This window comes from Perna viridis, chromosome 11 (assembly GCF_037379345.1).
Source record: "Perna viridis isolate PV_CMFRI_1.1 ecotype Kerala chromosome 11, ASM3737934v1, whole genome shotgun sequence".
NCBI classification, from domain to species: Eukaryota; Metazoa; Mollusca; class Bivalvia; order Mytilida; family Mytilidae; genus Perna; species Perna viridis.
In genome coordinates this window covers 4,600,150-4,609,882 of record NC_142455.1, presented here as the reverse complement: position 1 = coordinate 4,609,882, position 9,733 = coordinate 4,600,150, and positions in this window count along the sequence as shown.

Below are 9,733 nucleotides of genomic sequence, written 5' to 3'. Positions count from 1 at the left end.
TTGACAAGAAAAGAAGTTGAATGGCACTGGACTGCCCAACAACAAACAGCTTTTGAAACACTAAAACAATTATTCACAAGCGCCGATGTAATGGCATACTACAACCAAAACGCCAGAACAAGTATAATCATGGATGCATCTTCTTTTGGTATAAGAAGCGATTTTACACAAAATCAAACCAATGGTGACGATAGGCCAGTGGCTTACGCAATCGAACATTAAGCCCGGTCGAAAGAAGGTATTCACACACAATGCATGATGCTCTGTGTTGTATTTGTATGGAATGCTTTTTACAATATTTACTGACCACAAACACTTAAAACGAATTTTTGTCGCAGCACATGAAGCGCCGCCACGCATTCAAAAATGGGTTCTTAGCCTACAAAATCACCAGTTCACAGTGAAATGCGGACCAGGATATTTAAATGCAGCTGACATATAGTCGCGTTCGCCAATGAGAGACAGTGTAGGAAATGATAGCCATGAAAGAGAACATTACGTTAATTATTTGCAGTAAGTGCATGCCCGAAAGCGACGTCTTTCAAACAAATTGAAAATGCATCCGCACGAGACAAAACAATGAATCAAATTCGAAATTGTATTGCGAAAAACAAGAGGTCTAAACAAGGACAGATGAATCCATTTTATCTTGCCCGCAGAAAACTAACAGTGCAGAACTCTATAATTTTCAAAGGGGCAAAAATAATGATCCCAAGTAATCAGCTAAAACGTGTTCTTTGTCTCGCTCACGAATGGCACCAGGGAGTAGTAAAAACAAAGCAGTTACTGCGTGAGAATGTTTGGAGGCCAAATATTGACTCCGACGTAGAATCAATGATTCAAAGTTGCCATGCTTGCCAGTTAGTATCAAATCCGCCTCGCCCGCCAACTGTTACTATGTCAGATTTACCTGGCGGTTCTGGGAAAATAGCTATCGATTTCAGCGGTCCGTATTCAAACAACGAATATTTGTTAGTGGTTATCGATTATTATTCCAGATTTTCAGAGGTTGACATTATCAAATGGATTTTGAGTGCTACAATCTTGTGCCGAATATTCTCAATCAATGGATTATGTGCTGATATAGTTTCTGATAATGGCAGTCAATTTGTGTCAGACGAATTTAAAGCGTTTCTTAGTGATAATGGGATAGAACATACCCGTGTCACACCATATTGGCCACGTGCTAATGGTCTTGTAGAGAATTACAATAAGACATTAAAAAAATATACGCGCCGAATGTGCTGAAGAAAAAACTAACATGACGACTTATACAATTCTCTTTTATTGTACCGCGCAACACCTCATGCAAACCGGATGCTAATATGCTCCCTCATCTTTGCTATTTGATAGTATTGTAAAGATCAAACTGCCTTGCTTGATCAAAAACGATGCAAATACTGAAAGAACGAGATGCTAAAAAGAAAGCTGCCGAGAGACACTATGCCGATAAGACAAAAGCAAAGAACTACTAGAAATCTCGTGAAGGACAAAATGTAATTCTTAGAAAGAGAGATGGAGATAAACTTTCGGCAAAGTTTGAAAACAAAAAGTTCAAAGTTGTAAAGCAAATTAACTGGAACAAGTGTTCTTGTGAGGTCAGATAACGGTCTAACTTTCTACAGAAACACCCCGTATGTATTTTCCTACAAACTCCATGTTTTGGGGGATTTTATTGGTATATTAAGTATATGTGTGTCGTAGTTTCGGTCTTGGCTTTTATTTTTCGCTATATATGTATTTTTTCTATCATAGTCTACAACTTGAAATTGTTATGGGATTAAACACTGTTTTTCCAGAATTTATCGATGTGTAAAATCGGACCATTCACTCTCAAAACAAATAAAATATGTCGGGTTTGTGAGCGTATGGCCAGATTTTACACACCCGTAAATTCTGGAAAATCAGTGTTTAATCCTAAAATTCCAATCCCTAGCTATCTGAATTATAATAATAGTTTTTAAGTCGCTGATATTGCTACCTATTTCTTGCACTTGAAATTTCAGTACTTTATATTCGCATATGATTTTCATAATTATATATCTATACTCCACATAATGCTGTAGATCTGTGCCGTGTTTACCGCCATAGTGTCATTGTTCTAGCTTCATTCGAGATAAAAATGTACCTCTTAAATATCGTACACGTGTGATTTACGTGCGTTTCTTGCTTGTACAGTGTATGAGAACTGGAATTTTACATGAAATGATCGGTATAGGTCATACACATTTGCAAGGCCTCGATATCTATGATTAAACCATTGTTGTGACGTTAGTCTATTGGTTTAAAAGGATTCTTTTTTTCACGAATCTATGGTGGACAGACAATAGACAAAACTTTCCAAAAACAACTCAGTGAATAGTTTTTAGAAAGTGTAAATCTTTGTTCGATTTATCAGTACACCACTTATTACCATTAGTAAAAAAAAACAGAACTAACGAAGTTCAGTCATTTTTATTAAAGTAGGCTTCTGAATGTATATCCGCAAATCTATGTTGGTTTTCTATTTGTTCACTTGCCAATTCGTTTATCACGAACTGGCTCTTAACTTACACCCCGCTTGATTCGTAGTGATGGCATGTGACTTCAAGATCATTTGTCCATTAAGACCGTACATGTATATGGGTTGCTGCTGACGGTCGGAAGAAACCATTGGATAAGGGTTTTTTTTGTTACCTTGGAGTCTATTGCGTATACTCGTCGGAACAGTGATAGCTCTGACGAAACACACTTTAGAGTGTAGAAGTTAAAAGTTTTGAAAGCGGTTCGGTGGTACATTTTGCAAATCCAGCTATGTAGCGTTGTTTGTATATCTTTCTGTGTTGAGATGAAACGGGAAAAAAAGCCTGATTTCATGTGGTATTCAATAGATTTGTATAAGTAATTTTGTAAAGGACAACTAAAATGGTAAATATGACGTTATTCTGCTTAGAATGCGATTGATGTCCTACTAATGTAAATCCAACTGACGTCTTATGTAGAGGACTGTCATTTGCCAAATTAAATGAAAATCAGTGTTACGTTTGTATGCACCTGACTGGTTAAGCGATAGATCAACAGCACGTACAGTAGAGAGACAGCAATAACTAGCAACTTGATTACAGCAATAGGTACAAGATCAGTGATGACACTAGATATTTATCAAACTTTGAATGATAACACAGATATCGATGGTAAAGGAAAACTATTGACCAAACTGTGGCCGCGTTTTTTTTTCAACAAACGGTCGGCATTCCAATGGAAACAAACTGTGCTCCTCTACATGCTTACCTATTTCTTTACTCTTATGAGGCTGACTTTATTGCTGATTTGATCCGAGAGAAAGAACATCGATTAGCTAGATCCTTTAATCTCAGCTTCCGCTATATAGATGACGTATTATCGTTAAACAATCCTAGTTTCTGGGATTTGATACATCATATCTACCACAAAGAACTTGAGATGAGTGTTACTACAGACACTGTAAATTAAAGTCAGCCTCATATCTTGACCTTCACTTAGAGATCGATGGTGAAGAAAAACTATTGACTAAACTTTACGACAAACATCGTGACTTTTCATTCAGAATTGTCCACTTTCATCTTTGGCACCTGCGTATTGAGTTTTCATATCACAATTCATACGCAATGCCAGAGCTTGCTGTAACTACGCAGACTTATTGACGTCTTACAATTAGGCTTCTGGAACACGGTTATGTTGCTATGAAATTTTATGGTCGTTCTCGTGGATCATTACGGTGTATCCATCTGCACCATGAAAACGGATTTGTTCAACGTGTCATTTTTTTCATTTCCTCTTTCGTCTACCCCGGAATGGACTTTTTATGAGCAACTCGGTGGGTGCTTCTAGAAAACAGAGGACGCTTACCCTACCTATGCACCTGGTCTATGCTCCCATTTTTTAGTGGATTCCGAGTTGCTCATTTACTTTTGTTACTTTGTAGGTATTATTTGTGACATGGTCATTTACGAGGTCAATGTTGTTAATGAATCTTTCTAAAGATGCCAAACATCTGCTATTTCACACTAAGAGTTCCGTTAAAATACCCATTATTGTCAGTATAAAATGATGAGTGTAAGAACGGAGGGCAGTTGGAGGTTAACTTTCGAACAAATCTGTTGCATAGAAATCGTCTTTGGATTTTATAACATGGATTGTGGTAACCTGTATGTATTCTAGTGACTAGATGTAAACCTATACTGAGTTGAAAAGATTACTCATACCATGTGACACTACATCAAAAGCTTGTTCCCTTTGTTTACGGGTCAAAAACAATACAAACAAAACGGCCCCGTAACATACTTTTTTTTTCATTTTATGTTCTTTGTTGTGTTTGTCTGTTTTCCATGTCTGGTCTTTGTCCCTGAATTACATTCTTTTGATTTCTGCTAGAATTTTGGTTCCCTTGATTACTTCCTTTTTTTATACCAGAAGCTTCTAAGATTTCTAGACTACGTTCTAAGATTTGCCAACAACTGTAAACAGTTAGACAGACAAGTTGGTTTGACAATTTCTGTTCTGGTCAAAATATATAATCACGCAAGGCAAACGAAGATAAAAACACTATTCAGAGGTAATCGACGATTTAATTGCAAATAAAAAAAACGTCATCGTTGTAACGATGACAGCACTGATGAATTAAAACACCGAACAGCAAATGTGAGGCAAAGAAAAGATTAAGCTTTGAACATCCCGTGGCTAAAGTTAAGTTGTGTGCAAAACCGATGGCCCGTTTTAGTGAAATTATAATACTAAAGTTTAATGGACTTTCTAAGTATTTCACTATAGGATTTTTATTTATTCGTTCAGATAAATTCCTTTAATTGTGACTTTTACTGATTATTAGAAATATTTCAATTCGAGGGCCAGCAGGATTTCAAAGACTGCGCACTCTAGACATTGACTTTTTCCCGCGATTCACGTATGTTTTTATAACAGTAAATTTGAGAGTAGAGATCATTCATAAAACTAGACGTCCGTTATTCTTTCTCTATATCTAATATTATAAAACACTATGCAAACAATCCTAACAACAGCATAAGTAATAGGTCTCCATTACATTATCCCCAAATCTCAAAGAAAGAAGGAGTTTAGGAATAGAATGTTACGTCTGGCTAACATGTGTGTTCTTGTTTTGGTGTTAAGTATGAAAAAATGTACACGTAGAAGAGGATACAGGGGAGGGTTCACTCGGTTGGATTCCCATTTTTTTTTACCAATTTTAACTTTCAGTAAGATTATGGCAAAGATGAGCAAATGGAACCCAAACCCGTTTTTTTTTTTTTTTTTTTTTTTTTATATTAATTCCTGGGTGGTAATTACCTCTGCTATAGCAGATCAACATGAATCGTCCTTTTTGAGTGAAAAGTGTTTCCATGCAAAAAACCAGGCAGTGGGTGGCACATGACAAATTTTGTTTAAGAAAATCATATCGCAAATACTTATACATTCTTTGCCAAAGTTGGATGATTGGATTTGGTTTACTGCAATGAATTCAAGAGAAGTGAATTACACAGAAAACATTGCCATTCATTGAAATATTGAGATAACTCCTTATTTTGTGCCAAAATTTGATGCTTGATTAAGGAACATTAAATAATATTTTATGACCAATCCATTTAATCATTTTTGTATATAGATGCATGCCGCTTGTATGACATAAAAGGGAGATAACTCTTTATTTTGTGCAAAATGTGGATGCTTTGATAGGGAACTTTCAAATCCTTTTCCGATGCATCCAATCTTTACACAGTTTGACATACATATCTCATAACATTACAATGGAACAAAAAAAAATCAGTAGAAAAAAAATTCTGTCGTGTCATCCATATCACTTTGTCTGTTTTTTTACATGTCCAGCCTATTTGACAGCTTCCTGTTTACTGAGGAATTTTTTTTTTTTTATCTCATATTTTGAAAGTTGAAATTTTCGTCGCACTTTTCTCTGCAACTATTCATCACAGTGGCTTGAAATTTTAACATATTCTTCCTATAGTTATGCCATATACATGTAGTGGGATCTACTTTCGGAAAAATTCGACAACAACTGCCTGTTTACCAAGAACTTTATTTTTTTTTTATCTTATTTTACATGTTGAAATTTTCGTCGAACTTTTCTCATCAAATACTTATCACAGTGGCTTGAAATTTTCAGACATTATTTGTGTAGATAAGTCATATAATAAGATATATTTTCGGAAAAAAAGTTACAAAAACTCCCTGTTTAGCGAGGACTTTGTTTTTTTAATTTATATTTTGAAAGTTAAAACCTTTGTAGCACATTACTCGGTAACTACTCACCAGAGCGGCTTGAAATTTTAACATTATGTTCACGTAGTTATGCTTAGTGGGATTTATCTTTGGAAAAATTCGACAACTTTCCATTTACTGAGGACTTTTTTTTCTGTATAATTTTGCAAGTTTAAATTTTCAGCAACTACTCATCAAAGCGGCTTAAAATTTAAAAACATTCTTCCTAGACGTATGCCGTATGGTGGCAACCTCCTATTTAGGGAGGACTTATAATTTATTTTCCTTTATCGCGGTTTTATGCGGGGGTATCACTAGTGAGTCATCCCTCTCAGATTTCTGGTTGAAGTGTTTATCTGTTAGACATATAGCTTTTCTAAAAGATAGCTTATAAACCGTGTAGTCATTACACGTAGACATGATAAATGTGAGAAAGATTACTCATAATTTTTTTCCATTTTTCAGACATACAGATTTGATGATACGCGTTTAAAAATATACATGTTCAATCAATCTCTCATTTTTTTTTCTGTTTCACCAATTTCATTTTGCTTCTGATTATAATACGATTGAACCAAATAAATTTACATGTATGTCTAAAAAGCTTTAAAATTAGGGTCTGCTCAAGTCGTATAAATGCAATGTAGGCTTTTGCAGCTAAACCACTGTTGAATCCTTTCAAAGCATGTAAATTCGTCATTTTTCACTGTCTAATTACAATTCAGGTGAACTATATGACCATACAATCAGACCAGAGCATCAACACAGCAGCCCAACCAGTAGTAAGAAATACTCTGAGATCTATCCAATCACCTCTGCTAAATACAATTACTAACAGAATCCCGATAAGGAACAGTCCTGAGAGACCCAAAAGGTTACTCAAATTTGTGTCCTCTTTGACTCCATATATTGTTCGTTGGCTAATTCAGTGAATTAGCGAGTCTCATTCTAATTAAATGTAAATTCCAAATAAACAGTAACTGAAGACTTTTGGTGAATAAAATATTTACTATAAAAATTAGGCAAGTACTAATATGTTACACAGTTTTGAACAGGTGTTGTTAATTGTTATGTATTTATGGATATTAAGATAACCAATAAAAATAGGAATACAAAGAGCTCATTATAATTTCTCATCTATTCATCATAAGCTAACTCAGTACAAAGAAAACTTTACAGTTATTGTACATTAATAATTTAAAAAGTTTTCAAAAATTACAATTTTTTTCAAATTAACTCTTGATTCAATATCAGAGAGACCACGTAATAAATATCAGTACAATTTAGTGAAGTAGGCATTTTTATTATTTAAATGGTGTACTATACAACAAAACCTGTTATATTCATACATGTATAATGTTGCATCATGTTTCCGCAATTTGACATTATTGTATTCGCAGAAATAATGTTACGTTTCCGCGTAAGATAATTTGTTGTTTTAATATAAAGGCTGTTAACACCTAAATCTTGAAATAATCAGGCAAATCTAAGACTACATCAATTTTAATACTCATCTGGTGAAGGATGACGTGAAGGTACTAATTAACGAAGGCCACAGAAGAACATATAATAATTTAAACTTTTTCGCAGCTCAGGATCTATGAAGGAAGAATGATTTCTACATTAAAGGATGCTTTTGTGAAGTTACCCATCTTTTAAGTTAAGTAAGACTCTTTTCCAATTGGCGCCCCATTTCAGCTCTAATATCACGTGAGATATTAATACACATGGGATGGCTGGTGACTGTACATGTTCGACTGTCAACACATGTTTAAACAGTCCGATGAAACAAGTCATCAAATAGTGCTTATTATACGGACTGAAAGAATACGGAATTCTCTTGCATTCTGGTTTTGATAAACTATTTATTTTTGTTCATTTTTAATCGTCTCCATTTCACGTTTCACTCGTTCATATTGATAATGGTCTGTGCCTAAAACTTAATCGTGGATTCTTCTGAGTGCTACTTTAAACTATGATATCTGTTTAACATCGAAGATTTCATGTGATACCTAGGTCAATTTCAGTCACCGTCGTTGCTTCATTGACAAAAAGGAACTACATACAAATAAAATGTAAAAAAAAAACGTAAATAATTTAAAGACTATTCTTTAATTCTGTAATTCCTTTTTACATTTTAAACGTGACTATTGTTCACTTATTCATTATTCTAATTTTTTTGTGCCTATAATTTGAGAGTTTGGTGCTTATCTGGAAAACATTGGGGTCCTTAATATGCTTTTTTTTTTTAAATATTTGTCACTTCTGCTACTAAGGTAGGATATTATCACACCACCTGCAACTCCTTTTACATCTGCTGATTTGAAACGCCCAATAACCATGTGTACTAAATGGTTTCTCGATGTTGCTCTCGTCACATCCATCAACTGTAGAATAGTGAAGACAATACGTCAGATACAGATTCTCTCCTGCAAAATTGTCTAAGCATTGATGCACTGCAAAATAAATATCAATGTTTGACAAAGCTAATTATTCTTAATTGATATCAAGTTTAGCAGGTATGCTTGAATGAAGGTTAAGGTTCATTTTCAGATAAGTTTTAAATACATATATGTCGTCAATCATTCTGACCACAAACATTGGAGTAAGGTCATTTCCGTTTTCTTATATTGCTATTCAGTGGAAATTTAATATGTATTTGACAGAAACGGTTGTCCCATTTTGAACCATATCAAGCAGAAAAAAAAAATATTTTAAAATGAGTGGCTGGAGTATATAAAACGAGTCATTCTAAAAAAAAAATTAAAAAAAATTTATCTTGAAACGGCTCAGCTTTATGTATTACCACAAACTTTATTATTATTATTATTATTATTATTATTATTATTTTATTTTAAAGTCATTATCATGCCAGGTTCTCAAAATACATAGAATTTTTTTGTAATTAATTGAAAAAGGGAGAGAACTCTTTATTTTGAGCAAAAGTTTGTTGTTTTGTTAGAGAACTTTAAAATCATTCGGTAAGGCATCCATTAAAAATATTTAGCATACAAACGTCTTACATGATATAAACACTAAATTGTAACAAAAGTCAGTGGGAAGTAATGTATACTGTGCAACCCATATCATAGGATTTGCTTGGTTGTTACTTTTACATCCACTTAAGTGCAAAAAAAAACAAACAAACAAACAAACAAGCAATAAAGTAATAATAAATCATACTTATCGGGATGAATCGGGGCAACTGAATTGTTAGGTTAAGGCTACCAATAGTTTACCAATTACTACCTAATGAACTGGCAATACTACCTTTCAATTTTCACAAATGGCCGTGTTAGGAACAATTTTTAATAACTTTAAGAAAAAAGACCTTATAGGTAACACACGTGTACCGCTGTCCATTCGGAACACATAGTTCATTGGATTTACAGATATGTTGTTGACAACTTCTCGCTAATACCTAAAAATTAAGAAAACATTATTGCATGAATTATTTGCACATCATGTAAGGGTCTTTTTACAT